Source organism: Echeneis naucrates, chromosome 4, assembly GCF_900963305.1.
Source record: "Echeneis naucrates chromosome 4, fEcheNa1.1, whole genome shotgun sequence".
Lineage (NCBI taxonomy): Eukaryota > Metazoa > Chordata > Actinopteri > Carangiformes > Echeneidae > Echeneis > Echeneis naucrates.
The window spans coordinates 18,778,266-18,803,614 of record NC_042514.1 but is presented as its reverse complement, the minus strand read 5'-3'; the positions used below and the strand labels follow the sequence as shown (position 1 = coordinate 18,803,614).

At 46.3% G+C, this 25,349-nt stretch overlaps 21 non-coding genes across 21 annotated transcripts; all 21 read left to right on the top strand.

The window, feature by feature from the left end:
• The first annotated feature begins 300 nt into the window (after positions 1–300).
• Positions 301–373, top strand: trnav-cac (transfer RNA valine (anticodon CAC)). Its single transcript has one exon. It is a non-coding gene; the product is annotated as a tRNA-Val (tRNA).
• Positions 374–1,322: 949 nt separating this feature from the next.
• Positions 1,323–1,395, top strand: trnav-aac (transfer RNA valine (anticodon AAC)). Its single transcript has one exon. It is a non-coding gene; the product is annotated as a tRNA-Val (tRNA).
• A 488-nt stretch (positions 1,396–1,883) lies between these two features.
• On the top strand, positions 1,884–1,956 carry trnav-cac (transfer RNA valine (anticodon CAC)). Its single transcript has one exon. It is a non-coding gene; the product is annotated as a tRNA-Val (tRNA).
• Positions 1,957–2,176: 220 nt separating this feature from the next.
• On the top strand, positions 2,177–2,249 carry trnav-aac (transfer RNA valine (anticodon AAC)). The gene has a single exon. It is a non-coding gene; the product is annotated as a tRNA-Val (tRNA).
• A 2,050-nt stretch (positions 2,250–4,299) lies between these two features.
• Positions 4,300–4,373, top strand: trnav-cac (transfer RNA valine (anticodon CAC)). Its single transcript has one exon. It is a non-coding gene; the product is annotated as a tRNA-Val (tRNA).
• A 220-nt stretch (positions 4,374–4,593) lies between these two features.
• Positions 4,594–4,666, top strand: trnav-aac (transfer RNA valine (anticodon AAC)). The gene has a single exon. It is a non-coding gene; the product is annotated as a tRNA-Val (tRNA).
• A 2,182-nt stretch (positions 4,667–6,848) lies between these two features.
• trnav-cac (transfer RNA valine (anticodon CAC)) lies at positions 6,849–6,921 on the top strand. The gene has a single exon. It is a non-coding gene; the product is annotated as a tRNA-Val (tRNA).
• Positions 6,922–7,141: 220 nt separating this feature from the next.
• On the top strand, positions 7,142–7,214 carry trnav-aac (transfer RNA valine (anticodon AAC)). The gene has a single exon. It is a non-coding gene; the product is annotated as a tRNA-Val (tRNA).
• Positions 7,215–9,396: 2,182 nt separating this feature from the next.
• Positions 9,397–9,469, top strand: trnav-cac (transfer RNA valine (anticodon CAC)). The gene has a single exon. It is a non-coding gene; the product is annotated as a tRNA-Val (tRNA).
• Positions 9,470–9,689: 220 nt separating this feature from the next.
• trnav-aac (transfer RNA valine (anticodon AAC)) lies at positions 9,690–9,762 on the top strand. The gene has a single exon. It is a non-coding gene; the product is annotated as a tRNA-Val (tRNA).
• A 2,218-nt stretch (positions 9,763–11,980) lies between these two features.
• trnav-cac (transfer RNA valine (anticodon CAC)) lies at positions 11,981–12,053 on the top strand. The gene has a single exon. It is a non-coding gene; the product is annotated as a tRNA-Val (tRNA).
• Positions 12,054–12,273: 220 nt separating this feature from the next.
• Positions 12,274–12,346, top strand: trnav-aac (transfer RNA valine (anticodon AAC)). Its single transcript has one exon. It is a non-coding gene; the product is annotated as a tRNA-Val (tRNA).
• Positions 12,347–13,157: 811 nt separating this feature from the next.
• On the top strand, positions 13,158–13,230 carry trnav-cac (transfer RNA valine (anticodon CAC)). The gene has a single exon. It is a non-coding gene; the product is annotated as a tRNA-Val (tRNA).
• Positions 13,231–13,532: 302 nt separating this feature from the next.
• Positions 13,533–13,605, top strand: trnav-aac (transfer RNA valine (anticodon AAC)). Its single transcript has one exon. It is a non-coding gene; the product is annotated as a tRNA-Val (tRNA).
• Positions 13,606–14,199: 594 nt separating this feature from the next.
• Positions 14,200–14,272, top strand: trnav-uac (transfer RNA valine (anticodon UAC)). Its single transcript has one exon. It is a non-coding gene; the product is annotated as a tRNA-Val (tRNA).
• Positions 14,273–14,425: 153 nt separating this feature from the next.
• On the top strand, positions 14,426–14,498 carry trnav-aac (transfer RNA valine (anticodon AAC)). Its single transcript has one exon. It is a non-coding gene; the product is annotated as a tRNA-Val (tRNA).
• Positions 14,499–16,334: 1,836 nt separating this feature from the next.
• Positions 16,335–16,407, top strand: trnav-cac (transfer RNA valine (anticodon CAC)). The gene has a single exon. It is a non-coding gene; the product is annotated as a tRNA-Val (tRNA).
• Positions 16,408–23,379: 6,972 nt separating this feature from the next.
• Positions 23,380–23,452, top strand: trnav-cac (transfer RNA valine (anticodon CAC)). Its single transcript has one exon. It is a non-coding gene; the product is annotated as a tRNA-Val (tRNA).
• A 220-nt stretch (positions 23,453–23,672) lies between these two features.
• trnav-aac (transfer RNA valine (anticodon AAC)) lies at positions 23,673–23,745 on the top strand. Its single transcript has one exon. It is a non-coding gene; the product is annotated as a tRNA-Val (tRNA).
• Positions 23,746–23,923: 178 nt separating this feature from the next.
• trnav-cac (transfer RNA valine (anticodon CAC)) lies at positions 23,924–23,996 on the top strand. Its single transcript has one exon. It is a non-coding gene; the product is annotated as a tRNA-Val (tRNA).
• Positions 23,997–24,338: 342 nt separating this feature from the next.
• On the top strand, positions 24,339–24,411 carry trnav-uac (transfer RNA valine (anticodon UAC)). The gene has a single exon. It is a non-coding gene; the product is annotated as a tRNA-Val (tRNA).
• Positions 24,412–25,349: the final 938 nt, after the last annotated feature.

The following is a 25,349-nucleotide window of genomic DNA, read 5'->3' as shown; positions in this document are numbered from 1 at the left end:
TAATGTTTGTAGTAACAATGGCATGTCAGTTTTGTCAGAATTAAGGAGTAAAAAAATTATGGGTCATCCAGACTTGTATGTGTTCAAGACATGTCTGATGTCCTGATAATGTTGCCTAGAGGAAGCAGATGAAGCGTAAAGAGGATTGGTCCAAGTAGCGAAGTGAAGGCATACCTCTTAATTCGATTAGAGAATTTGCTTTCGCAATGTTTTTGATGCGTTGCTTCCATTCTCAGCGACTTCAATATTTGAAGTAACGATGGCATTTCATCGTCAATGGGAAGGGCGTGCCTGGGGCCGGTTTCTGTAGTGTAGTGGTCATCACGTTTGCCTCACACGCGAAAGGTCCCCAGTTCGAAACTGGGCAGAAACTGTCTTTTCAGTTATTCTTTTTCAACAACGGCAGAGAGGTCAGAGATCAGCTGATGCTTCACTTCAAGACTTCTCGTGAGTAGACCTGCCAGTATCTGCGTCTATTCGTAGGAAGAGCAAATTTCGGTGATGCAACAATCAGAGTTCCAGACGAAAGCTGGAACAGCTCTCTCCCACAACCGGGGCACTGGGAAACAGCGAAGATCGAGAGCCGTGGAGCGAGTATGACCTGTGTATTTGGTAAGTGCTACCTCTGAATTAGAATAGAAAATGTTGGCTTCAGCTGTTTGTTTGGTCAATTCATTGTGTAATTGCGGTAGTAAAGATGGCATTTGGTGCCTAGATGAAGCGTAAAGACGATTGGTCCAAGTACCCAAACCTGTGGGACTCCATAACTGACTGCAGTGCATGAGGAGGAGCTGTTGTGAACATGAACAAACTGATGTCTATCTGATAAATAGGATTTGAACCACCTTATTGCAGTTCCTTTAATCCCAATTTCATGTTCCAGTCTCTGTAGTAAAATATTGTGATCTATGGTGTCGAAAGCAGCACTAAGATCCAAAAGGAGAAGTATGGAGGCTGATCCATTGTCTGAAGCAATTAGAATATCATTGGAGAGGTCCAGACAAAAGCTGGGACAACTCTCCCGGGGCACTGGGAAAAAGCGAAGATCAAGAGCCATGGAGCGTCTTTATTACCTGTGTGACGTCATCGGGGATCCCTGCTGAGGGCGCTGGTGTCTTGCAAATGCCCTCCTCTTCAAACTCAGAACCACACCCTAGGGGTGGATCCTGGGGTCATGGCGCCATTTCCAAACAGGCAGACAACTCTGGCCCAGGCTTCAGGATGTAGGATTCTTGATTGTTATTTTCAGAGCACGTGGGAGGCTATCGCAACAGTGGTAATGATGGCATTTCTTGATAAGCGGAAGGAGGTGACCTGTGCGGGTTTCCGTAGTGTAGTGGTCATCACGTTCGCCTAACACACGAAAGGTCCCCAGTTCGAAACTGGGCGGAAACATGTTTGCTGTCAGCTGGAAACAGATGTTTTTGGTTCCTGCCTTGCATTCTCAGTTGCTTCAATTTTCGTATTAATGATGGCATTTCATCATCAAGGGGAAGGGGCTGACCTGTGCAGGTTTCTGTAGTGTAGTGGTCATCACATTCGCCTCACACGCGCAAGGTCCCCAGTTCGAAACTGGGAGGAAACATGTTTGCTGTCAGCTGGAAACAGATGTTTTTGGTTCCTGCCTTGCATTCTCAATTGCTTCAATTTTCGTATTAACGATGGCATTTAATCATCAAGGGGAAGAGGGTGTCCTGTGCAGGTTTCTGTAGTGTAGGGGTGGATCCTGGGGTCATGGCGCCATTTCCAAACAGGCAGACAACTCTGGCCCAGGCTTCAGGATGTAGGCCTCTCTATTGTTCTTTTCAGAGCACGTGGGAGGCCATCACAACAGTAGTAACGGTGGCATTTCATCATCAAGGGGAAGAGGGTCTCCTGTACAGGTTTCTGTAGTGTAGTGGTCATCACGTTCGCCTCACACGCGAAAAGTCCCCAGTTTGAAACTGGGCAGGAACAGCATTTTCTGTAATTCTTTTTCAACAAAGGCAGAGAGGTCAGAGGTCAGCTGATGCTTCACTTCAAGACTTCTCGTGAGTATACCTGCCAGTATCTGCATCTATTCTTAGGAAGACCAAATTTCGGTGATGCAACTGGAAGAGCAAATGCAGCTTTTATGAAAGTTCCTGTTCACGTCAGAAATCATTAGATTGGAAGGGGCGGAGCAGTTGGCATTCAGGTTTCCGTAGTGTAGTGGTCATCACGTTTGCCTAACACGCGAAAGGTCCCCAGTTCGAAACTGGGCGGAAACATGTTTGCTGTCAGCTGGAAACAGATGTTTTTGGTTCCTGCCTTGCATTCTCAATTGCTTCAATTTTCGTATTAACGATGGCATTTAATCATCAAGGGGAAGAGGGTGTCCTGTGCAGGTTTCTGTAGTGTAGGGGTGGATCCTGGGGTCATGGCGCCATTTCCAAACAGGCAGACAACTCTGGCCCAGGCTTCAGGATGTAGGCCTCTCTATTGTTCTTTTCAGAGCACGTGGGAGGCCATCACAACAGTAGTAACGGTGGCATTTCATCATCAAGGGGAAGAGGGTGTCCTGTGCGGGTTTCTGTAGTGTAGTGGTCATAACGTTTGCATTACAGGCGAAAGATCCCCAGTTTGAAACTGGGCAGAAACTGTGTTTTCAGTGATTCTTTTTCAACAACGGCAGAGAGGTCAGAGATCATACGCCCTGTGATATGAGGCCCTGAATGGTGTCTGCGATGCCCTCCTCTGCTTGGGGCTTGTGGGGGTACTGATTGATCCACACTGGATCAGAGGTGTTCACTTCAAAAGTTAATGGTTCACATTGCACCAGTCCCACTTCTGTCGGGCCCTGCGCCCATAGGGACTCTGGTAGAGAGTCAATGATAGACGCAGCCTCAGGGTGATCTGTTTTTTCTCTACCGTGAAACCGGGAGACCTGGGCCTCCTCCAGAACTGAGCTATCTACGGCTTCTACTTGAATTGAGTATATGTTGGCTCTAGCCGAATAAAGTACTCCGCGAATGTCCGTGATAACCCAATCATCCTGTGCTAATGCTAGTTTTACCATCCCACCCAATTCTTTAACCTGATGTTTAAGATGTAAAGCCAGAGACACTTGTGGGACGGCCTCTTCCGACATCTGATACCACTGCAATTGTTCTGGTGTCAGGGACACCGCTGCTGCTACTCGAAAGCTGGGACAGCTCTCTACCACAACTGGGGCACTGGGATAAAGCGAAAGTCAAGAGCCATGAAGCGTCTTTATTACCTGTGTGACGTCATCGGGGATCCCTGCTGAGGGCGCAGGCGTTTGGCAAATGCCCTCCTGTTCAAACTCAAAACCATACCCTAGGAGTGGATCCTGGGGTCATGGCGCCATTTTCAAACAGGTAGACAACTCTGGCCCAGGCTTCAGGATGTAGGATTCTCGATTGTTATTTTCAGAGCACGTGGGAGGCTATCGCAACAGTGTTAATGATGGCATTTCTTGATAAGCGGAAGGAGGTGACCTGTGCGGGTTTCCGTAGTGTAGTGGTCATCACGTTTGCATTACACGCGAAAGATCCCCAGTTTGAAACTGGGTAGAAACAGATTTGCTGTTGGCTCTTAATATGGAAAAAATGCAACAGAGTATGACCTGTGTATTTGGTAATTGCTACCTCTGAATTAGAATAGAAAATGTTGGCTTCAGCTGTTTGTTTGGTCAATTCATTGTGTAATTGCGGTAGTAAAGATGGCATTTGGTGCCTAGATGAAGCGTAAAGACGATTGGTCCAAGTACCCAAACCTGTGGGACTCCATAACTTACTGCAGTGCATGAGGAGGAGCTGTTGTGAACATGAACAAACTGATGTCTATCTGATAAATAGGATTTGAACCACCTTATTGCAGTTCCTTTAATCCCAATTTCATGTTCCAGTCTCTAGTAAAATATTGTGATCTATGGTGTCGAAAGCAGCACTAAGATCCAAAAGGAGAAGTATGGAGGCTGATCCATTGTCTGAAGCAATTAGAATATCATTGGAGAGGTCCAGACAAAAGCTGGGACAGCTCTCTCCCACAACCGGGGCACTGGGAAAAAGCGAAGATCAAGAGCCATGGAGCGTCTTTATTACCTGTGTGACGTCATCGGGGATCCCTGCTGAGGGCGCTGGTGTCTAGCAAATGCCCTCCTCTTCAAACTCAGAACCACTCCCTAGGGGTGGATCCTGGGGTCATGGCGCCAGGATGTAGGCCACTCTATTGTTCTTTTCAGAGCACGTGGGAGGCGATCGCAACAGTAGTAACGGTGGCATTTCATCATCAAGGGGAAGAGAGTGCCCTGTACAGGTTTCTGTAGTGTAGTGGTCATCACGTTCGCCTCACACGCGAAAGGTCCCCAGTTCGAAAACTGGGCAGGAACAGTGTTTTCTGTAATTCTTTTTCAACAAAGGCAGAGAGGTCAGAGGTCAGCTGATGCTTCACTTCAAGACTTCTCGTGAGTATACCTGCCAGTATCTGCATCTATTCTTAGGAAGACCAAATTTCGGTGATGCAACTGGAAGAGCAAATGCAGCTTTTATGAAAGTACCTGTTCACGTCAGAAAAAATTAGATTGGAAGGGGCGGAGCAGTTTGCATTCAGGTTTCCGTAGTGTAGTGGTCATCACGTTCGCCTAACACGCGAAAGGTCCCCAGTTCGAAACTGGGCGGCAACATCTTTGCTGTCAGCTGGAAATAGATCAGCGTCTTTTTTCCAGTTAATGCATACCTCTTAATTCGATTAAAGAATTGCCTTTAGCGATGTTTTTGGTTCTTCCCTTGCATTGTCAGCAAGTAAGCGAAGTAACGATGGCATTTCATCGTCAAGGGGAAGGGAGTGTCCAGTGCCTTGCATTCTCAATTGCTTCAATTTTCGTATTAACGATGGCATTTAATCATCAAGGGGAAGAGGGTGTCCTGTGCAGGTTTCTGTAGTGTAGGGGTGGATCCTGGGGTCATGGCGCCATTTCCAAACAGGCAGACAACTCTGGCCCAGGCTTCAGGATGTAGGCCTCTCTATTGTTCTTTTCAGAGCACGTGGGAGGCCATCACAACAGTAGTAACGGTGGCATTTCATCATCAAGGGGAAGAGGGTGTCCTGTGCGGGTTTCTGTAGTGTAGTGGTCATAACGTTTGCATTACAGGCGAAAGATCCCCAGTTTGAAACTGGGCAGAAACTGTGTTTTCAGTGATTCTTTTTCAACAACGGCAGAGAGGTCAGAGATCATACGCCCTGTGATATGAGGCCCTGAATGGTGTCTGCGATGCCCTCCTCTGCTTGGGGCTTGTGGGGGTACTGATTGATCCACACTGGATCAGAGGTGTTCACTTCAAAAGTTAATGGTTCACATTGCACCAGTCCCACTTCTGTCGGGCCCTGCGCCCATAGGGACTCTGGTAGAGAGTCAATGATAGACGCAGCCTCAGGGTGATCTGTTTTTTCTCTACCGTGAAACCGGGAGACCTGGGCCTCCTCCAGAACTGAGCTATCTACGGCTTCTACTTGAATTGAGTATATGTTGGCTCTAGCCGAATAAAGTACTCCGCGAATGTCCGTGATAACCCAATCATCCTGTGCTAATGCTAGTTTTACCATCCCACCCAATTCTTTAACCTGATGTTTAAGATGTAAAGCCAGAGACACTTGTGGGACGGCCTCTTCCGACATCTGATACCACTGCAATTGTTCTGGTGTCAGGGACACCGCTGCTGCTACTCGAAAGCTGGGACAGCTCTCTACCACAACTGGGGCACTGGGATAAAGCGAAAGTCAAGAGCCATGAAGCGTCTTTATTACCTGTGTGACGTCATCGGGGATCCCTGCTGAGGGCGCAGGCGTTTGGCAAATGCCCTCCTGTTCAAACTCAAAACCATACCCTAGGAGTGGATCCTGGGGTCATGGCGCCATTTTCAAACAGGTAGACAACTCTGGCCCAGGCTTCAGGATGTAGGATTCTCGATTGTTATTTTCAGAGCACGTGGGAGGCTATCGCAACAGTGTTAATGATGGCATTTCTTGATAAGCGGAAGGAGGTGACCTGTGCGGGTTTCCGTAGTGTAGTGGTCATCACGTTTGCATTACACGCGAAAGATCCCCAGTTTGAAACTGGGTAGAAACAGATTTGCTGTTGGCTCTTAATATGGAAAAAATGCAACAGAGTATGACCTGTGTATTTGGTAATTGCTACCTCTGAATTAGAATAGAAAATGTTGGCTTCAGCTGTTTGTTTGGTCAATTCATTGTGTAATTGCGGTAGTAAAGATGGCATTTGGTGCCTAGATGAAGCGTAAAGACGATTGGTCCAAGTACCCAAACCTGTGGGACTCCATAACTTACTGCAGTGCATGAGGAGGAGCTGTTGTGAACATGAACAAACTGATGTCTATCTGATAAATAGGATTTGAACCACCTTATTGCAGTTCCTTTAATCCCAATTTCATGTTCCAGTCTCTAGTAAAATATTGTGATCTATGGTGTCGAAAGCAGCACTAAGATCCAAAAGGAGAAGTATGGAGGCTGATCCATTGTCTGAAGCAATTAGAATATCATTGGAGAGGTCCAGACAAAAGCTGGGACAGCTCTCTCCCACAACCGGGGCACTGGGAAAAAGCGAAGATCAAGAGCCATGGAGCGTCTTTATTACCTGTGTGACGTCATCGGGGATCCCTGCTGAGGGCGCTGGTGTCTAGCAAATGCCCTCCTCTTCAAACTCAGAACCACTCCCTAGGGGTGGATCCTGGGGTCATGGCGCCAGGATGTAGGCCACTCTATTGTTCTTTTCAGAGCACGTGGGAGGCGATCGCAACAGTAGTAACGGTGGCATTTCATCATCAAGGGGAAGAGAGTGCCCTGTACAGGTTTCTGTAGTGTAGTGGTCATCACGTTCGCCTCACACGCGAAAGGTCCCCAGTTCGAAACTGGGCAGGAACAGTGTTTTCTGTAATTCTTTTTCAACAAAGGCAGAGAGGTCAGAGGTCAGCTGATGCTTCACTTCAAGACTTCTCGTGAGTATACCTGCCAGTATCTGCATCTATTCTTAGGAAGACCAAATTTCGGTGATGCAACTGGAAGAGCAAATGCAGCTTTTATGAAAGTACCTGTTCACGTCAGAAAAAATTAGATTGGAAGGGGCGGAGCAGTTTGCATTCAGGTTTCCGTAGTGTAGTGGTCATCACGTTCGCCTAACACGCGAAAGGTCCCCAGTTCGAAACTGGGCAGAAACATCTTTGCTGTCAGCTGGAAATAGATCAGCGTCTTTTTTCCAGTTAATGCATACCTCTTAATTCGATTAAAGAATTGCCTTTAGCGATGTTTTTGGTTCTTCCCTTGCATTGTCAGCAAGTAAGCGAAGTAACGATGGCATTTCATCGTCAAGGGGAAGGGAGTGTCCAGTGCCTTGCATTCTCAATTGCTTCAATTTTCGTATTAACGATGGCATTTAATCATCAAGGGGAAGAGGGTGTCCTGTGCAGGTTTCTGTAGTGTAGGGGTGGATCCTGGGGTCATGGCGCCATTTCCAAACAGGCAGACAACTCTGGCCCAGGCTTCAGGATGTAGGCCTCTCTATTGTTCTTTTCAGAGCACGTGGGAGGCCATCACAACAGTAGTAACGGTGGCATTTCATCATCAAGGGGAAGAGGGTGTCCTGTGCGGGTTTCTGTAGTGTAGTGGTCATAACGTTTGCATTACAGGCGAAAGATCCCCAGTTTGAAACTGGGCAGAAACTGTGTTTTCAGTGATTCTTTTTCAACAACGGCAGAGAGGTCAGAGATCATACGCCCTGTGATATGAGGCCCTGAATGGTGTCTGCGATGCCCTCCTCTGCTTGGGGCTTGTGGGGGTACTGATTGATCCACACTGGATCAGAGGTGTTCACTTCAAAAGTTAATGGTTCACATTGCACCAGTCCCACTTCTGTCGGGCCCTGCGCCCATAGGGACTCTGGTAGAGAGTCAATGATAGACGCAGCCTCAGGGTGATCTGTTTTTTCTCTACCGTGAAACCGGGAGACCTGGGCCTCCTCCAGAACTGAGCTATCTACGGCTTCTACTTGAATTGAGTATATGTTGGCTCTAGCCGAATAAAGTACTCCGCGAATGTCCGTGATAACCCAATCATCCTGTGCTAATGCTAGTTTTACCATCCCACCCAATTCTTTAACCTGATGTTTAAGATGTAAAGCCAGAGACACTTGTGGGACGGCCTCTTCCGACATCTGATACCACTGCAATTGTTCTGGTGTCAGGGACACCGCTGCTGCTACTCGAAAGCTGGGACAGCTCTCTACCACAACTGGGGCACTGGGATAAAGCGAAAGTCAAGAGCCATGAAGCGTCTTTATTACCTGTGTGACGTCATCGGGGATCCCTGCTGAGGGCGCAGGCGTTTGGCAAATGCCCTCCTGTTCAAACTCAAAACCATACCCTAGGAGTGGATCCTGGGGTCATGGCGCCATTTTCAAACAGGTAGACAACTCTGGCCCAGGCTTCAGGATGTAGGATTCTCGATTGTTATTTTCAGAGCACGTGGGAGGCTATCGCAACAGTGTTAATGATGGCATTTCTTGATAAGCGGAAGGAGGTGACCTGTGCGGGTTTCCGTAGTGTAGTGGTCATCACGTTTGCATTACACGCGAAAGATCCCCAGTTTGAAACTGGGTAGAAACAGATTTGCTGTTGGCTCTTAATATGGAAAAAATGCAACAGAGTATGACCTGTGTATTTGGTAATTGCTACCTCTGAATTAGAATAGAAAATGTTGGCTTCAGCTGTTTGTTTGGTCAATTCATTGTGTAATTGCGGTAGTAAAGATGGCATTTGGTGCCTAGATGAAGCGTAAAGACGATTGGTCCAAGTACCCAAACCTGTGGGACTCCATAACTTACTGCAGTGCATGAGGAGGAGCTGTTGTGAACATGAACAAACTGATGTCTATCTGATAAATAGGATTTGAACCACCTTATTGCAGTTCCTTTAATCCCAATTTCATGTTCCAGTCTCTAGTAAAATATTGTGATCTATGGTGTCGAAAGCAGCACTAAGATCCAAAAGGAGAAGTATGGAGGCTGATCCATTGTCTGAAGCAATTAGAATATCATTGGAGAGGTCCAGACAAAAGCTGGGACAGCTCTCTCCCACAACCGGGGCACTGGGAAAAAGCGAAGATCAAGAGCCATGGAGCGTCTTTATTACCTGTGTGACGTCATCGGGGATCCCTGCTGAGGGCGCTGGTGTCTAGCAAATGCCCTCCTCTTCAAACTCAGAACCACTCCCTAGGGGTGGATCCTGGGGTCATGGCGCCAGGATGTAGGCCACTCTATTGTTCTTTTCAGAGCACGTGGGAGGCGATCGCAACAGTAGTAACGGTGGCATTTCATCATCAAGGGGAAGAGAGTGCCCTGTACAGGTTTCTGTAGTGTAGTGGTCATCACGTTCGCCTCACACGCGAAAGGTCCCCAGTTCGAAACTGGGCAGGAACAGTGTTTTCTGTAATTCTTTTTCAACAAAGGCAGAGAGGTCAGAGGTCAGCTGATGCTTCACTTCAAGACTTCTCGTGAGTATACCTGCCAGTATCTGCATCTATTCTTAGGAAGACCAAATTTCGGTGATGCAACTGGAAGAGCAAATGCAGCTTTTATGAAAGTACCTGTTCACGTCAGAAAAAATTAGATTGGAAGGGGCGGAGCAGTTTGCATTCAGGTTTCCGTAGTGTAGTGGTCATCACGTTCGCCTAACACGCGAAAGGTCCCCAGCTCGAAACTGGGCGGAAACATCTTTGCTGTCAGCTGGAAATAGATCAGCGTCTTTTTTCCAGTTAATGCATACCTCTTAATTCGATTAAAGAATTGCCTTTAGCGATGTTTTTGGTTCTTCCCTTGCATTGTCAGCAAGTAAGCGAAGTAACGATGGCATTTCATCGTCAAGGGGAAGGGAGTGTCCAGTGCCTTGCATTCTCAATTGCTTCAATTTTCGTATTAACGATGGCATTTAATCATCAAGGGGAAGAGGGTGTCCTGTGCAGGTTTCTGTAGTGTAGGGGTGGATCCTGGGGTCATGGCGCCATTTCCAAACAGGCAGACAACTCTGGCCCAGGCTTCAGGATGTAGGCCTCTCTATTGTTCTTTTCAGAGCACGTGGGAGGCCATCACAACAGTAGTAACGGTGGCATTTCATCATCAAGGGGAAGAGGGTGTCCTGTGCGGGTTTCTGTAGTGTAGTGGTCATAACGTTTGCATTACAGGCGAAAGATCCCCAGTTTGAAACTGGGCAGAAACTGTGTTTTCAGTGATTCTTTTTCAACAACGGCAGAGAGGTCAGAGATCATACGCCCTGTGATATGAGGCCCTGAATGGTGTCTGCGATGCCCTCCTCTGCTTGGGGCTTGTGGGGGTACTGATTGATCCACACTGGATCAGAGGTGTTCACTTCAAAAGTTAATGGTTCACATTGCACCAGTCCCACTTCTGTCGGGCCCTGCGCCCATAGGGACTCTGGTAGAGAGTCAATGATAGACGCAGCCTCAGGGTGATCTGTTTTTTCTCTACCGTGAAACCGGGAGACCTGGGCCTCCTCCAGAACTGAGCTATCTACGGCTTCTACTTGAATTGAGTATATGTTGGCTCTAGCCGAATAAAGTACTCCGCGAATGTCCGTGATAACCCAATCATCCTGTGCTAATGCTAGTTTTACCATCCCACCCAATTCTTTAACCTGATGTTTAAGATGTAAAGCCAGAGACACTTGTGGGACGGCCTCTTCCGACATCTGATACCACTGCAATTGTTCTGGTGTCAGGGACACCGCTGCTGCTACTCGAAAGCTGGGACAGCTCTCTACCACAACTGGGGCACTGGGATAAAGCGAAAGTCAAGAGCCATGAAGCGTCTTTATTACCTGTGTGACGTCATCGGGGATCCCTGCTGAGGGCGCAGGCGTTTGGCAAATGCCCTCCTGTTCAAACTCAAAACCATACCCTAGGAGTGGATCCTGGGGTCATGGCGCCATTTTCAAACAGGTAGACAACTCTGGCCCAGGCTTCAGGATGTAGGATTCTCGATTGTTATTTTCAGAGCACGTGGGAGGCTATCGCAACAGTGTTAATGATGGCATTTCTTGATAAGCGGAAGGAGGTGACCTGTGCGGGTTTCCGTAGTGTATCGGTCATCACGTTTGCATTACACGCGAAAGATCCCCAGTTTGAAACTGGGTAGAAACAGATTTGCTGTTGGCTCTTAATATGGAAAAAATGCAACAGAGTATGACCTGTGTATTTGGTAATTGCTACCTCTGAATTAGAATAGAAAATGTTGGCTTCAGCTGTTTGTTTGGTCAATTCATTGTGTAATTGCGGTAGTAAAGATGGCATTTGGTGCCTAGATGAAGCGTAAAGACGATTGGTCCAAGTACCCAAACCTGTGGGACTCCATAACTTACTGCAGTGCATGAGGAGGAGCTGTTGTGAACATGAACAAACTGATGTCTATCTGATAAATAGGATTTGAACCACCTTATTGCAGTTCCTTTAATCCCAATTTCATGTTCCAGTCTCTAGTAAAATATTGTGATCTATGGTGTCGAAAGCAGCACTAAGATCCAAAAGGAGAAGTATGGAGGCTGATCCATTGTCTGAAGCAATTAGAATATCATTGGAGAGGTCCAGACAAAAGCTGGGACAGCTCTCTCCCACAACCGGGGCACTGGGAAAAAGCGAAGATCAAGAGCCATGGAGCGTCTTTATTACCTGTGTGACGTCATCGGGGATCCCTGCTGAGGGCGCTGGTGTCTAGCAAATGCCCTCCTCTTCAAACTCAGAACCACTCCCTAGGGGTGGATCCTGGGGTCATGGCGCCATTTCCAAACAGGCAGACAACTCTGGCCCAGGCTTCAAGATGTAGGCCACTCTATTGTTCTTTTCAGAGCACGTGGGAGGCGATCGCAACAGTAGTAACGGTGGCATTTCATCATCAAGGGGAAGAGAGTGCCCTGTACAGGTTTCTGTAGTGTAGTGGTCATCACGTTCGCCTCACACGCGAAAGGTCCCCAGTTCGAAACTGGGCAGGAACAGTGTTTTCTGTAATTCTTTTTCAACAAAGGCAGAGAGGTCAGAGGTCAGCTGATGCTTCACTTCAAGACTTCTCGTGAGTATACCTGCCAGTATCTGCATCTATTCTTAGGAAGACCAAATTTCGGTGATGCAACTGGAAGAGCAAATGCAGCTTTTATGAAAGTACCTGTTCACGTCAGAAAAAATTAGATTGGAAGGGGCGGAGCAGCTTGCATTCAGGTTTCCGTAGTGTAGTGGTCATCACGTTCGCCTAACACGCGAAAGGTCCCCAGTTCGAAACTGGGCGGAAACATCTTTGCTGTCAGCTGGAAATAGATCAGCGTCTTTTTTCCAGTTAATGCATACCTCTTAATTCGATTAAAGAATTGCCTTTAGCGATGTTTTTGGTTCTTCCCTTGCATTGTCAGCAAGTAAGCGAAGTAACGATGGCATTTCATCGTCAAGGGGAAGGGAGTGTCCAGTGCAGCTTTCCGTAGTGTATCGGTCATCACGTTTGCATTACAGGCGAAAGATCCCCAGTTTGAAACTGGGCAGAAACTGTGTTTTCAGTTATTCTTTTTCAACAACGGCAGAGAGGTCAGAGATCATACGCCCTGTGATATGAGGCCCTGAATGGTGTCTGCGATGCCCTCCTCTGCTTGGGGCTTGTGGGGGTACTGATTGATCCACACTGGATCAGAGGTGTTCACTTCAAAAGTTAATGGTTCACATTGCACCAGTCCCACTTCTGTCGGGCCCTGCGCCCATAGGGACTCTGGTAGAGAGTCAATGATAGACGCAGCCTCAGGGTGATCTGTTTTTTCTCTACCGTGAAACCGGGAGACCTGGGCCTCCTCCAGAACTGAGCTATCTACGGCTTCTACTTGAATTGAGTATATGTTGGCTCTAGCCGAATAAAGTACTCCGCGAATGTCCGTGATAACCCAATCATCCTGTGCTAATGCTAGTTTTACCATCCCACCCAATTCTTTAGCCTGATGTTTAGGATGTAAAGACAGAGACACTTGTGGGACGGCCTCTTCCGACATCTGATACCACTGCAATTATCGCAACAGTGTTAATGATGGCATTTCTTGATAAGCGGAAGGAGGTGACCTGTGCGGGTTTCTGTAGTGTAGTGGTCATCACGTTCGCCTCACACGCGAGAGGTCCCCAGTTCAAACCTGGGCAGAAACAGATTTGCTGTTGGCTCTTAATATGGAAAAAATGCAAGAGAGCTTCTTTATTACCTGTGTGACGTCATTGGGGAACCCTGATGAGGGCGCTGGCGTCTAGCAAATGCCCTCCTCTTCAAACTCAGAACCATACCCTAGGGGTGGATCCTGGGGTCATGGCGCCATTTCCAAACAGGCAGACAACTCTGGCCCAGGCTTCAGGATGTAGGCCTCTCGATTGTTCTTTTCAAAGCACGTGGCAGGCGATCGCAACAGTAGTAATGATGGCATTTCTTGATAAGCGGAGGGAGGTGACCTGTGTGGGTTTCCGTAGTGTAGTGGTCATCACGTTTGCCTAACACGCGAAAGGTCCCCAGTTCGAAACTGGGCGGAAACATGTTTGCTGTCAGCTGGAAACAGAACAGCATTTCTTTTTAGTTACTGCATACCTCTTAATTCAATTAGAGAATTGGCTTTCGCGATGTTTTTGGTTCCTGCCTTGAATTCTCAGTTGCTTCAATTTTCGTATTAGCGATGGCATTTCATCATCAAGGGGAAGGGCCTCGCCTGTGCAGGTTTCTGTAGTGTTGTGGTCATCACGTTAGCCTCACAAGCGAAAGGTCCACAGTTCGAAACTGGGCAGAAACAGAACTTTATGTGTTTCTTTACAAAGGTAGAGAGATCAGCTGATACTTTACTTCAAGACTTCTCATGAGTATCTTTTGTACTTTTACTAACCCTGCAGGAATGCAGAAACTTGTGTTTTTCTTACAGGACTTGAGATCATACAAACTAGGGACCACCCTAAGGAAATAAAGAGGGGAGAACGGAAGAGATACGTCAGAGCAGTTAGAGAATGTAACTGAACATATCTCTGTCTGTTCTCCTTACAAGTAAAAATGAGCGCTGTTGTCCTTTGTCTTTCTTCCCTGTTTCATCATGTTCTAGGTGGTTTAAACCTGACAGAAGGGGCAGAGCAGCTTGTGCTCAGGTTTCTGTAGTGTAGTGGTCATCACGTTCGCCTTACACGCGAAAGATCCCCAGTTCGAACCTGGGCAGAAACAGGTTTGCTGTCGGCTCTACACAAGCCGGACCTGTGTGTTTGGTTACTGCTACCTCTGATTTTGATTAGAGAATTGGCTTCAGCTGTTTGTTTGTGTAATTGCTGTAGTAACGCTGGCATTTCATTGTCAAGGGGAAGGCGGTGACCCGTGCAGGTTTCCGTAGTGTAGTGGTCATCACGTTCGCTTAACACGCAAAAGGTCCCCAGTTCGAAACTGGGTGGAAACATGTTTGCTGTCAATTGGAAATAAATCAGCATCTCTTTTTAGTTAAGGCATACCTCTTAATTCAATTAGAAAAATTGGCTTTAGCGATGTTTTTGGTTCTTGCCTTGCATTCTCAGCTGCTTCAATTTTCGTAGTAAAATTACATGAGGGGCAGGTCTTTGTATTGCGCCAAATCATAACAAAGTGACATAAAGGTACTTTACATGAAGAGCAGGTCTAGAGGTCTAGGCCTTGCAGGAACATGGTATGGCGATGAGTCACCACTTGCAGGATGAGGACAGGGAGTGAGGAGGGGAGCTGGGAGAGACAGACTTCGGGAAAACATGGTTAGTAAATGCAGTACAAATGCTTAGAACTGGGAGAAACAGGGAGAGAGAGAGAGAGAGAGAGAGAGAAGCTCAGTCCTTCCCCCAGCAGCCTAGGCCTATAGTAGCATAGCTAAAGAGTAGAGGACTTTAACTTTTTAACTATAAGCTCTGTCATATAAGAAAGTTTTCAGCCTGATCTTGAAATTTGCGTAAGAGTCCGCCCCCCAAAACGATACTGGAAGTTGGTTCCATGGAAGAGGAGCCTGTTAACTGAAAGAGCCGCCTCCAGATTTCTTCTTGAAGACTCTAGGAACCACAAGTTAACCTCCACCTAGAGAGTGGAGTGGCCTACTAAGACAGTAAGGAACTATGAGCTCTCTGAGACGTGATGGAGCTCAGCCATTAAGAGCTTTATATGTTAACGGAAGGATTTTAAATTCTACTCTATATTTTACTGGCAGCCAATGAAAAGCAGCTAACACGGGAGAGATGTGATCTCATTTCCTAGTGACTGTTAATTTTCTTGCTGTAGCGTTCTGAATCAACTGAAGGCCTTTCAGAGATTTGTTTGGACATCTAGATAGTAACGAGTTACAGTAGTCCAGCCTAGAAGTTACAAATACATGGACGAGTTTTTCTGCATCATCCTGAGAGAGGATGTCTCTGATTTACTTAATTTTTCTCAGGGGGAACAAAGCTGCCCTACTGACTTCTTTTATGTCAGGGACAAAGGACATGTCCTGGTCAAAGGTTACTCCGAGATTTCTTACAGTGGAGCTGGACACCAACGTAATGCCATCCAGACTGATTATGATTAGATTGCATTTCTCTGAGGTGCTTCGGGCCGAGTACAACAACTTCAGTTTTGTCAGAATTAAGGAGTAAAAAATGATGGGTCATCCAGACTTGTATGTGTTCAAGAAATGTCTGATGTCCTGATAATGTTGCCGAGAGGAAGTAGATGAAGCATAAAGAGGATTGGTCCAAGTAGCGAACCCTGTGGGACTCCATAACAGACTGCAGCGCATGAGGAGGAGCTGTTGTTAACATGAACTAACTGATGTCTATCTGATAAATAGGATTTGAACCACCTTAGTGCATGGTGCATGGTGTCGAAAGCAGCACTAAGATCCAAAATGAGAAGTATGGAGGCTGATCCATTGTCAGAAGCAATTAAAATATCATTGGAGAGGTCCAGACAAAAGCTGGGACAGTTCTCTCCCACAACTGGGGCACTGGGAAAAAGCGAAGATCAAGAGCCATGGAGCGTCTTTATTACCTGTGTGACGTCATCGGGGATCCCTGCTGAGGGCGCTGGTGTCTAGCAAATGCCCTCCTCTTCAAACTCAGAACCACTCCCTAGGGGTGGATCCTGGGGTCATGGCGCCATTTCCAAACAGGCAGACAACTCTGGCCCAGGCTTCAGGATGTCGGCCTCTCTATTGTTCTTTTCAGAGCACGTGGGAGGCCATCACAACAGTAGTAACGATGGCATTTCATCAACAAGGGGAAGAGGGTGTCCTGTACAGGTTTCTGTAGTGTAGTGGTCATCACGTTCGCCTCACACGCGAAAGGTCCCCAGTTCGAAACTGGGCAGGAACAGTATTTTCTGTAATTCTTTTTCAACAATGGCAGAGAGGTCAGAGGTCAGCTGATGCTTCACTTCAAGACTTCTCGTGAGTATATCAAATCAAATCAAATCAAATCAGATTTATTTGTATAGCGCCAAATCATAACAAAGTTACATCAAGGCACTTTACATATAGAGCAGGTCTAGACCAAACTCTTTATAAATTTATTTAAAGAGACCCAACAGATCCCCCGATGAGCAAGCACTTGGCAACAGTGGAAAGGAAAAACTTCCTTTAAGAGGCAGAAACCTCGAGCAGAACCAGGCTCAGGGGGGGCGGCCATCTGCCTTGACCGGTTGGGTTGAGAGAGAGAGAGAGAGAGACAGGCAGGCAGGCATTGGAGGGGGGGGGTGTAGGCAGGAACATGTTGTTGCATGAAGTTCATGGAGTTGAGCTGTAATACAGAATTCATGCTATATGGGACCAGCAGGTGTTGCAGGAACATGGGATGGAGATGAGTCACCACCTGCAGGATGAGGACAGGGAGAGAGAGGAGAGGAACTGGGAGAGACAGAGACTTTGGCAGAACATGGTTAGTAAATGCAGTATAAATGCTTAGAACTGGGTGAAACTGTTTTGTTTTTTTTGTTTTTTTTTTAATAAGGATGGTTTTTATCAGCGCATGCAAGGAGGGAGTTAGAGAGAAAGAGGGAGAGAGGGTGACAGGGAGAGACAGAGAGCGAGAGAGAGAGAGAGAGAGAGAGAGAGAGAGAGTAGAGGACTTTTTAACTGTACGCTCTGTCATACAGGAAAGTTTTAAGCCTGGTCTTGAAAGTTACTAAAGAGTCCGCCCCCCGGACCGATGCTGGGAGTTGGTTCCATAGAAGAGGAGCCTGATAACTGAACGATCTGCCTCCAGATTTACTCTTGGAGACTCTAGGAACCACAAGTAAACCTCCATCTAGAGAGCGGAGTGGCCTGCTAGGACAGTAAGGAACTATGACCTCTCTGAGATACGATGGAGCTTGGCCATTAAGAGCTTTATACGTTAAAAGAAGGATTTTGAATTCTACTCTATATTTTACTGGCAGCCAATGAAGAGCAGCTAACACGGGAGAGATGTGATCTCTTTTCCTAGTTCCTGTTAATATTCGTGCAGCAGCGTTCTGAATTAACTGAAGGCCTTTTAGAGATTTGTTTGGACATGCAGATAGTAATGAGTTACAGTAGTCCAGCCTAGAAGTTACAAATGCATGGACTAGTTTTTCTGCATCATCCTGAGAGAGGATGTTTCTGATTTTCCTAATGTTTCTCAGGTGGAAGAAAGCTGCCCGACTAACTTGTTTTATGTGAGGGACAAAGGACATGTCCTGGTCAAAAATTACTCCAAGGTTTCTTACAGTGGAGCTGGAGGCCAAAGTAATGCCGTCCAAACTGATGAGATGATTAGATAGTATTTTTCTGAGGTGCTTAGGACCGAGTACAATAACTTCTGTTTTGTCAGAGTTGAGAAGTAAAAAATTTCCAGTCATCCAGACTTTTATGTCATCAAGACATGCCTGCAGTCTGACTATCTGACTGACTTCATTTGGCTTCATTGATAGGTACAGCTGAGTATCGTCTGCGTAGCAGTGGAAATTGATGCTGTGTTTCCTGATAATGTTGCCTAGAGGAAGCAGATAAAGCGTAAAGAGGATTGGTCCAAGTACCGAACCCTGCGGGACTCCATGACTGACTACAGTACATGAGGAGGAGCTGTTGTTTACATGAACAAACTGATGTCTATCTGATAAGTAGGATTTGAACCACTTTAGTGCAGTTCCTTTAATTCCAATTTCATGTTCCAGTCTCTGTAGTAAAATATTATGATCTACGGTGTCGAATGCAGCACTAAGATCTAGAAGGCGAAGTATGGAGGCTGATCCATTGTCTGAGGCCATTAGAATGTCATTGGAGACTTTAACCAGCGCTGTTTCTGTGCTATGATGGGCTCTAAATCCTGACTGAAACTCTTCAAACAAACTGTTCCCATCCAGATGCTCGTGTAGTTGTTTTGCTACAGCTTTCTCAATGATTTTAGAAATAAATGGAAGGTTCGATATGGGTCTATAGTTTGCCAAAACATCTGGATCAAGATTAGGCTTTTTAAGCTGGGGTTTGATGACCGCAGTCTTAAGTGCCTGAGGTACATAACCCAGAAATAAAGTCAGATTAACCAAATCTAGAATAAACGGCTCAATTACATAAAAGATCTCTTTAAAGAGGCTAGTTGGTACTGGGTCTAATAGACAGGTTGACGGTCTGGATGATGAAACTATAGAAGCTAGCTCTGAGAGATTTAGAGGTGAGAATGATTCCAGATGTAAAAGAGGCGCCGCAGCTGATTCAGCAGTTGCCGTCTTCAGAAGGGGATTTTTATCTAACGTAGGCAAGAGCTGATAAATTCTTTCTCTGATCGTGAGAATTTTGTCTGAAAAAAAAACTAATAAAATCATTACTGCTTAGAGCTAAGGGGATCACTGGTTCAACTGAGCTATGGCTCTCTGTCAGCCTGGCTACAGTGCTGAAGAGAAACCTGGGGTTGTTCTTGTTTTCTTCTATGAGTGCTGAGTAATATGAACTTCTAGCACTGCGGAGAGCTTTTTTATACGTTTTTAGGCTGTCTTTCCAGGCTCTGTGAGATTCTTCTGACTTACTGGAACGCCAGTTTCTTTCTAATTTCCTTGATGTCTGCTTCAAGGTACGGATTTGGTAACTATACCAGGGAGCCATCCTCCTCAGATTGAATACTTTCTTTTTGAGAGGGGCGGCATTATCAAGATTCAAACGCAGTGTGGCCATAGTGCTAGTCACAAGGTCATCAACCTGCGTATGGGAGAAATCCTCATTTAAATTTAGATTTAGATATGGCATTGTTGGGAATGATGACCAAATGTTCTCTTTAAATTTAGCCACAGCAGCTTCAGATAAACATCTTCTATAGCTGAATTTATTCCTCAATGCTGTGGAGCCCATTAAAGTAAACTCAAATGTAATAAGGTAATGGTCAGACAGGAGAGAATTTTGGGGAAGAATTGTTAGCTTGTCAATTTCAATGCCATAAGTTAGAACAAGATCAAGGATATGATTGTAAAAGTGAGTGGGTTCATTCACGTGCTGGGAAAAGCCAATTGAGTCTAGTAGGGAAAGAAACCCAGAACTAAGGCTGTCGCTTTCTACATCAACATGTATATTGAAATCTCCCAGAATAATGATTTTATCTGTACTAAGTACTAACTCTGATATAAACTCAGAAAACTCTGATAGGAATTCTGAGTACGGACCAGGTGGACGGTATACTGTAACTAACAGAACTGGTTTTTCACCTTTCCAGTCCGAGTGGGAGAGACTAAGAGTGAGGCTTTCAAAAGACCTGCAGCCAGATTTTGGTCTGGGGTTGATTAATAGGCTTGACTGAAATATTGCAGCCACCCCACCTCCTCGACCTGTGGTACGAGGGATATGAAAGTTAACATGAGTTGGGGGTGTAGCTTCATTAATGCTAACATACTCATCCTGCTGCAGCCACGTTTCAGTTATACAAAATAAATCAATATGGTGATCAGCTATGAGATCATTTACTAGTAGAGATTTTGATGATAATGATCGAATGTTCAACAGTCCACATTTGATCGCAGTGTTATTTGAGACTAAGTTTGTGGCTGTTTTAATTACAGTTAGGTTTTTGTTTTTAGCTCCTCTTTTGTTTAATTTGAGTTTATTAACTTTTCTAAATTTAGGTCGTCGGGGGACAGACACGGTTTCTATAGACCTAAACATAGACAGAGACTCTATTCTATTCTCGGCAGATGACCGCTCTGACTGAGGCGCAGAGGAGCGTGTTAAACTGCGGCTCTGCCTCCTGGTCTAGACCCGGGATTGTCAGGGTTTTGGATTTCTAAGAAAACCACCCATATTTCTAGAAATGAGAGCGGCCCCGTCCACGGTGGGATGGACACCATCTCTCCTAATTAGACCAGGTCTCCCCCAGAAAGACTTCCAGTTATCTATGTAGCCCACGTTGTTTTCGGGACACCACCTCGACAGCCAGCGGTTAAATGACGACATGCGGCTGTACATGTCATCACTGGTCCGATTGGGGAGGGGGCCGGAGAAAACTACAGTGTCCGACATCGTTTTAGCAAAAGTACACACCGATTCCACATTCATTTTTGTGACTTCCGACTGGCGAAGTCGGGTGTCGTTACTGCCGACGTGAACTACAATATTAGCATATTTACGTTTACCCTTAGCCAGCAGTTTCAGATAAGACTGGATGTCGCCTGCTCTGGCCCCCGGGATACACTTCACTATGGCCGCCGGTGTCGCTAACTTCACGTTTCTCAGAATAGAATCACCAATCACTAGAGTCGGCTTTTCAGCGGGTGTGTCGCTGAGAGGGGAGAACCTGTTGGAAACGTGAACTGGTCGATGGTGAACCGGGGGCTGCTGCCTACGACTATGCCTCTTGTCTCGGACAGTCACCCAGCCGCCCTGACTAGATCCCGGCTGCTCGGGAGCCACTGGGGGGGAGGAAACTATCTTAGCTGCCGTATGAGCTCGTCTAGGTTGGTCCGCACCGGCTACAGGGGGGGGGCTAACTACACTAGCATAAGTTGGGCTAGCTAAAGTGCGGAGCCGGGATTCTAACTCATTAATCTTCGCCTCCATTTCTACCATCATCCTACATCTATGACAAGAGGTGCTATCATAAAAGGAGGCAGAAGAATAACTACACATGAGGCACAGAGAACAGGAGAGGAGAGGAGGAGGAGAAGGAGGAACAGAGAGTGGAGACAGAGAGCTAGAGGACATTGCTAATCGGGTAGTTTGATTAGCGGAGGAACAGAAACGGTTATAAACTTTGGAGAAAGGGGAGATATTGACTTCTAAAACCTAGTGTTGGTGTGAAAATAATTTTCTGCCTGATTACTCGAGTGAATTAGGAAATAATAGCAGAAGAACAGTGGAAACAACACAAGCACAATAGAGAGCACAACCGCCAGTGACCGGAAATGACGCAACACGCTTACCGCACCCAATAACGATGAATGTTAGGAAGTAAAATAACTAGCCATACCTGCCAGTATCTGCATCTATTCTTAGGAAGACCAAATTTCGGTGATGCAACTGGAAGAGCAAATGCAGCTTTTATGAAAGTACCTGTTCACGTCAGAAATCATTAGATTGGAAGGGGCGGAGCAGCTTGCATTCAGGTTTCCGTAGTGTAGTGGTCATCACGTTTGCCTAACACGCGAAAGGTCCCCAGTTCGAAACTGGGCGGTAGCATCTTTGCTGTCAGCTGGAAATAAATCAGCGTCTTTTTTCCAGTTAATGCATACCTCTTAATTCGATTAAAGAATTGCCTTTAGCGATGTTTTTGGTTCTTCCCTTGCATTGTCAGCAAGTAAGCGAAGTAACGATGGCATTTCATCGTCAAGGGGAAGGGAGTGTCCAGTGCAGCTTTCCGTAGTGTATCGGTCATCACGTTTGCATTACAGGCGAAAGATCCCCAGTTTGAAACTGGGCAGAAACTGTGTTTTCAGTTATTCTTTTTCAACAACGGCAGAGAGGTCAGAGATCATACGCCCTGTGATATGAGGCCCTGAATGGTGTCTGCGATGCCCTCCTCTGCTTGGGGCTTGTGGGGGTACTGATTGATCCACACTGGATCAGAGGTGTTCACCTCAAAAGTTAATGGTTCACATTGCACCAGTCCCACTTCTGTCGGGCCCTGCGCCCATAGGGACTCTGGTAGAGAGTCAATGATAGACGCAGCCTCAGGGTGATCTGTTTTTTCTCTACCGTGAAACCGGGAGACCTGGGCCTCCTCCAGAACTGAGCTATCTACGGCTTCTACTTGAATTGAGTATATGTTGGCTCTAGCCGAATAAAGTACTCCGCGAATGTCCGTGATAACCCAATCATCCTGTGCTAATGCTAGTTTTACCATCCCACCCAATTCTTTAACCTGATATTTAGGATGTAAAGCCAGAGACACTTGTGGGACGGCCTCTTCCGACATCTGATACCACTGCAATTGTTCTGGTTTCAGGGACACCGCTGCTGCTACTCGAAAGCTGGGACAGCTCTCTACCACAACTGGGGCACTGGGAAAAAGCGAAGATCAAGAGCCATGAAGCGTCTTTATTACCTGTGTGACGTCATCGGGGATCCCTGCTGAGGGCGCTGGCGTTTGGCAAATGCCCTCCTGTTCAAACTGAGAACCACACCCTAGGGGTGGATCCTGGGGTCATGGCGCCATTTTCAAACAGGTAGACAACTCTGGCCCAGGCTTCAGGATGTAGGATTCTCGATTGTTATTTTCAGAGCACGTGGGAGGCTATCGCAACAGTGGTAATGATGGCATTTCTTGATAAGCGGAAGGAGGTGACCTGTGCGGGTTTCCGTAGTGTAGTGGTCATCACGTTCGCCTAACTCCCAAAAGGTCCCCAGTTCGAAACTGGGCGGAAACATGTTTGCTGTCAGCTGGAAACAAATGTTTTTGGTTCCTGCCTTGCATTCTCAGTTGCTTAAATTTTCGTATTAACGATGGCATTTCATCATCAAGGGGAAGGGGCTAGCCTGTGCAGGTTTCTGTAGTGTAGTAGTCATCACATTCGCCTCACACGCGAAAGGTCCCCAGTTTGAAACTGGGCGGAAACATGTTTGCTGTCAGCTGGAAACAGATGTTTTTGGTTCCTGCCTTGCATTCTCAATTGCTTCAATTTTCGTATTAACAATGGCATTTAATCATCAAGGGGAAGAGGGTGTCCTGTGCAGGTTTCTGTAGTGTAGGGGTGGATCCTGGGGTCATGGCGCCATTTCCAAACAGGCAGACAACTCTGGCCCAGGCTTCAGGATGTAGGCCTCTCTATTGTTCTTTTCAGAGCACGTGGGAGGCCATCACAACAGTAGTAACGGTGGCATTTCATCATCAAGGGGAAGAGGGTGTCCTGTACAGGTTTCTGTAGTGTAGTGGTCATCACGTTCGCCTCACACGTGAAAGGTCCCCAGTTCGAAACTGGGCAGGAACAGTATTTTCTGTAATTCTTTTTCAACAAAGGCAGAGAGGTCAGAGGTCAGCTGATGCTTCACTTCAAGACTTCTCGTGAGTATACCTGCCAGTATCTGCATCTATTCTTAGGAAGACCAAATTTCGGTGATGCAACTGGAAGAGCAAATGCAGCTTTTATGAAAGTACCTGTTCACGTCAGAAATCATTAGATTGGAAGGGGCGGAGCAGCTTGCATTCAGGTTTCCGTAGTGTAGTGGTCATCACGTTCGCCTAACACGCGAAAGGTCCCCAGTTCGAAACTGGGCGGAAACATGTTTGCTGTCAGCTGCAAACAGAGCAACATTTCTTTTTAATTACTGCATACCTCTTAATTCAATTACAGAATTGGCTTTCGCGATGTTTTTGGTTCCTGGCTTGCATTCTCAGTTGCTTCAATTTTCGTATTAGCGATGGCATTTCATCATCAAGGGGAAGGGGTTGGTCTGTGCAGGTTTCTGTAGTGTAGTGGTCATCACGTTCGCCTCACATGTGAAAGGTCCCCAGTTTGAAACTGGGCAGAAACAGAACTTTCTGTGTTTCTTAACAAAGGCAGAGAGATCAGACATCAGCTAATACTTTACTTCAAGACTTCTAATGAGTATCTTTTGTACTTTTACCAACCCTGCAGGAATGCAGAAACTTGTGTTTTTCTTACAGGACTTGAGATCATACTAACTAGGGACCACCCTAAGGAAATAAAGAGGGGAGAACGGAAGAGATACTTCAGAGCAGTTAGAGAATGTAACTGAACATATCTCTGTCTGTTCTCCTTGCAAGTAAAAATGAGCGCTAACCCTTTCTTCCCTGTTTAATCATGTTCTAGGTGGCTTAAACCTGACAGAAGGGGCAGAGCAGCTTGTGCTCAGGTTTCTGTAGTGTAGTGGCCATCACGTTCGCCTTACATGCAAAAGATCCCCAGTTGGAACCTGGGCAGAAACAGATTTGCTGTCGGCTCTACACAAGCCGGACCTGTGTATTTGGTTAGTGCTACCTCTGATTTAGATTAAAGACTTGGCCTCAGCTGTTTGTTTGTGTAATTGGTGTAGTAACGCTGGCATTTCATCGTCAAGGGGAAGGCGCTGATTTGTGCAGGTTTCTGTAGTGTAGTGGTCATCACGTTTGCCTAACACGCGAAAGGTCCCCAGTTCGAAACTGGGCGGAAAAATGCTGTCATTTGGAAATAAATCAGCATCTCTTTTTAGGTTCTCAGGGAAAGGGGTTGTCACTTGGTGCCGTTACTTCGGTGTGGATGGTCTAAGGGCTTATGAATCTCTCCATTGTAGTTTTGCAAACTAAGGGCCCTCTAACAGCATCTTGCATAGGGTCCCCACAAAGCTATAAACGGCCCTGGGTTTATATCCATGAGTCCCTCATCTCTCACAGGAAGTACGTAAGCACTGTCAGCAGCGTGAACTAGAGGAGGGAAAAACTGAGGAATGTAGCTGAAGCTGTAACCTTATTTCAGAATGAATCACTGGTTCAGGGGGTAATTTTCAATTGGCCTAAATGTCATTCTGGATAGTCAAAAGCTGAAAGTGCAGTCTTGTTTTCCCGGATCTGGGGCCCAGGGGAAAACTCACGAACCCCCTAACTGCTCACATATGAAAAAAGCTAACCACGAGCGGTGAACAGCAGCATTGTGAGGCAGCAAAATGTGAATTAAAATCAGTGCAGAAATCTGGAGGTGGTCATCTGGTTTAGTCCCTTGTTGTTTTTATCTTTGTCATCGTTGCCTCCAGCCTCACAGAGCTGTTAGCATGACTTTAGACTGCATTCTCTAGTTTTACTTTATGGAGCTGTATGTCGGCTGGTCAGTTGGGACTTGTAGGATTAAAGTCGTTTCTGTGTATGTTTGGGGATTGTTTCACATTTCAGAT